This window comes from Chrysemys picta, unplaced genomic scaffold (assembly GCF_011386835.1).
Source record: "Chrysemys picta bellii isolate R12L10 unplaced genomic scaffold, ASM1138683v2 scaf673, whole genome shotgun sequence".
NCBI lineage: Eukaryota > Metazoa > Chordata > Testudines > Emydidae > Chrysemys > Chrysemys picta.
In genome coordinates this window covers 4,010-7,500 of record NW_027053380.1, presented here as the reverse complement: position 1 = coordinate 7,500, position 3,491 = coordinate 4,010, and the positions used below count along the sequence as shown (strand labels likewise).

The window sequence follows — 3,491 nt, the reverse complement described above, 5'->3', positions numbered from 1 at the left end:
GTTGACCTGGCGACCGGTTTGCTTTCCGGCCACCAGGTCAACCCATTGGATTCGACGGGTTGACCTGGTGGCCGGTTTGCTTTCCGGACCGGATGTCACCCCACTCCCAGGGCAGCGCGGCAGTGGTGCTGAGGACCGCAGAGGGGGGGCTTAATAGTCGAGAGGGAGCAGGTCCGGGGGAGGCTTAATAGTCGTCCCCCGAGGACTCCGGGGGCCAGGCTTAATAGTCGTCCCCCCGGGCGCTCCAGGGGGAAAGCTTAATAGTCCTCCCCCGAGGATAGGCTTAATAGTCGCCCCCCGGCCAGTCCGGGGGAGGCTTAATAGTCGTTCCAGGGGAGGCTTAATAGTCATCCCCCGGGCAGTCCGCGGGAGGCTTAATAGTCGTCCCCCGAGTGCTCCGGGGGGCAGGCTTAATAGTCGTTCCCCAGGCAGTCTGGGAGAGGCTTAAGAGTCATCCCCCGACAGTGTGGGTGTGGGTGTGGGCGGGGGGGAGGCTTAGCAGTCGTCCCCAGGGCGGTCCGGGGGTGGGGGGAGGCCTCAGAGTCGTCCCTCCGAGAGCCGTGTCGGCGGCGGTGGCGGGTGTCAGGCTTTACGTCCAGCCTCCGGAGGGTGAGCGTCCTCGGACGCGATGCAGCCGCCGCAGAGAGGCAGCCTCCGAGGCAGGGAGCGGAGCACCGAGGCTGGGGAGTGGGGAGCAGGAGCCGGGGGGGAGGTGGGGGGGCGTTCAGGACAACAGGTCAACCCCCTGGAAGCGGCTGTCAAATGTTCAACGTCCCCACTCGGCCACCAGGTCAAGCCCCGGGAAGCGGCTGTAAAATTCTCAAAGTCCCCACCGGGACAATAGGTCAAGCCCTGGGAGGCGGCTGTCAAATGTTCAAAGTCCCCACCGGGACAACAGGTCAACCCCCGGGAAGCGGCTGTCAAATTTTCAAAGTCCCCGTTCGGCCACCAGGTCAACCCGCTGAATCTACTGGGTTGACCTGGCGGCCGTTTTGCTTTCCGGCCACCAGGTCAACCCATTGGTTTCGACGGGTTGACCTGGCGGCTGGTTTGCTTTCCGGCCACCAGGTCAACCCATTGGATTCGACGGGTTGACCTGGTGGCCGGTTTGCTTTCCGGCCCGGGTGTCACCCCACTCCGAGGGCAGCACGGCAGTGGTCTTGAGGACCACAGAGGGGGGCTTAATAGTCGAGACGGAGCAGGTCCGGGGGAGGCTTAATAGTCGCCCCCCGGCCAGTCCGGGGGAGGCTTAATAGTCGTCCCCCGAGGACTCCGGGGGCCAGGCTTAATAGTCGTCCCCCCCCGGGCGCTCCAGGGGGGAAAGCTTAATAGTCCTCCCCCGAGGACTCCGGGGGCAGGCTTAACAGTCGTCCGCCCCGGGCGCTCCAGGGGGAAAGCTTAATAGTCCTCCCCCGACAGTGTGTGTGTGTGTGTGTGGGAGGGAGGCTTAGCAGTCTTGCCCCGGGCGGTCCGGTGGGGGAGGCTTAGCAGTCGTCCCCAGGGCGGTCCGGGGGTGGGGGGGGGGGGGAGGCCTCACAGTCGTCCCTCGGAGAGCCGGGTCAGCGGCAGTGGTGGGTTTACGTCCAGCCTCCGGAGGGTGCGCGTCCTCGGAGGCGATGCAGGCGCCGCAGAGAGGCAGCCTCCGAGGCAGGGAGCGGAGCACCGAGGCTGGGGAGAGGGGAGCAGGAGCCGGGGGCTGGGGCTGGGGGTGGGGGGCGTTCAGGACAACCGGTCAAGCCCCGGGAAGCAGCTGTCAAATGTTCCAAGTCCCCACTCGGCCACCAGGTCCACCCCAGTCTAGCAATGGGGTTGACCTGGCTGACGGCCGGTTAGTATCAAGGTAAACTCACCGTCGTCCACAGGAGGGCAGCTCTCAGGCCGGCCGGCTGCGGCTGACTCTGGGGCGGCGCCCGGTCCCGGCAGCGAGGGGCGGGGGGCGCGGAGCGAGACGGGGCTAACCGGGGGGGGGCGCCTCCTGCGACTTTGGGGGCCGCGGGTCGTCAGTGGCGTGCAGGCCGGGCCTCTCCCGGGGGATTCGGGGGGGCGGTCCTGCGGGCCGGGCGCAGGGGGCTCGAGCGAGCCCGGGCCGGTCCGCCCCGGGGCCGGGGTCTCCGCCTGCGGCTCAGGGGGGCGCGGGTCGTCGGGGGAGGAAGCCCGGGGGAGCCGCACACCGGCCCGCCAGGCCAGGCCTGGCCTGGATGGCCGCGGGGGGATTCGGGGCGGTCCCGCGGGCCGGGGGCCGGGCGCAGGGGAGGCGGGGGGGCCGAGCGAGTCCGTCCCGGGCCCGGGGCCTCCCCCTGCGGCTTTGGGGTCCGTGGGTCCCCGCTGGAGGAAGCCACTGGGAGCTGGACACCCGCCGTCCGTCCCGCCAGGCCAGGCCTGGCCTGGGTGGCCGCGGGGGGATTCGGGGCGGTCCCGCGGGCCGGGGGCCGGGCGCAGGGGAGGCGGGGGGGCCGAGCGAGTCGGGCCCGGGCCCGGGGCCTCCCCCTGCGGCTTTGGGGTCCGTGGGTCCCCGCTGGAGGAAGCCGCTGGGCGCTGGACACCCGCCGTCCGTCCCGCCTGGCCAGGCCTGGCCTGGGTGGCCGCGGGGGGATTCGGGGCGGTCCCGCGGGCCGGCGGCCGGGCGCAGGGGGTCCGAGCGAGTCCGTCCCGGGCCCGGGGCCTCCCCCTGCGGCTTTGGGGTCCGTGGGTCCCCGCTGGAGGAAGCCGCTGGGCGCTGGACACCCGCCGTCCGTCCCGCCTGGCCAGGCCTGGCCTGGGTGGCCGCGGGGGGGGATTCGGGGCGGACCTGCGGGCCGGCGGCCGGGAGGGTCCGGGCCAGTCCGCCCCATGCCCGGGGTCTCCCCCAGCGGCTTCGGTGGCCCCGGGGGGGGTCCTCCGCGGAGGAAGCCGGGTGGGTGGGGAGCCGGACCCCAGGCGCCCAGACCCGTGACCTGCGGCCGCGACCTCCGACTCGGCAGGAGCGACGAGGGGCTTTCCGGCCCGTCCCCCCCTCTCCTTCCCCCCCAGAAAAGGAGAGAGAGCTGACTCGGACCGGGAAAAGCTGCCTACGGCACCTGGGATTCCCAGGCGGTCACCCATCCAAGTACTAGCCAGGCCCGGGACGGTTTACCTTCCGAGATCGGACGGGATCGGGGGCGTTCGGTCCGGTATGGCCGTAGGCACCCGGCCCCGCGCCTCCTCGCCCGCTTTCCCCTGCCGACGCCCGGGCCTGCCGCACGGTGAGCCCCGGTCGGACTGCCCCCCCCCCCTGCGGCAGGGCCCCCGTCTCTCGCGGGCCCGGTCCTTTTTTCCTTTTCGAGCTCCGGGGCCCGGGCTGGCCGCCAGAGCCCCTCCGCCCGCCCTCCCCGGCGTCGGGGAAAATACTGTCCCGGACTTCCAGTGCGCCCGATCCTGTCAGCCGGGGGGTGGGGAGGGGCAGTCCCTCGCTGCGGCCGGGGAGGGTGAGCCCAGGGCGGCTTGCCTGCCGGTGCGAGGCCCCTCTCGGCCAC

The 3,491-nt window shown here is 71.9% G+C and overlaps 1 non-coding gene across 1 annotated transcript; it reads right to left on the bottom strand.

Moving 5' to 3' along the window:
* Positions 1 to 3,044: 3,044 nt before the first annotated feature.
* LOC135979133 (5S ribosomal RNA) lies at positions 3,045 to 3,163 on the bottom strand. Its single transcript, XR_010596456.1, has one exon. It is a non-coding gene; the product is annotated as a 5S ribosomal RNA (ribosomal RNA).
* Between the last annotated feature and the right edge of the window lie 328 nt (positions 3,164 to 3,491).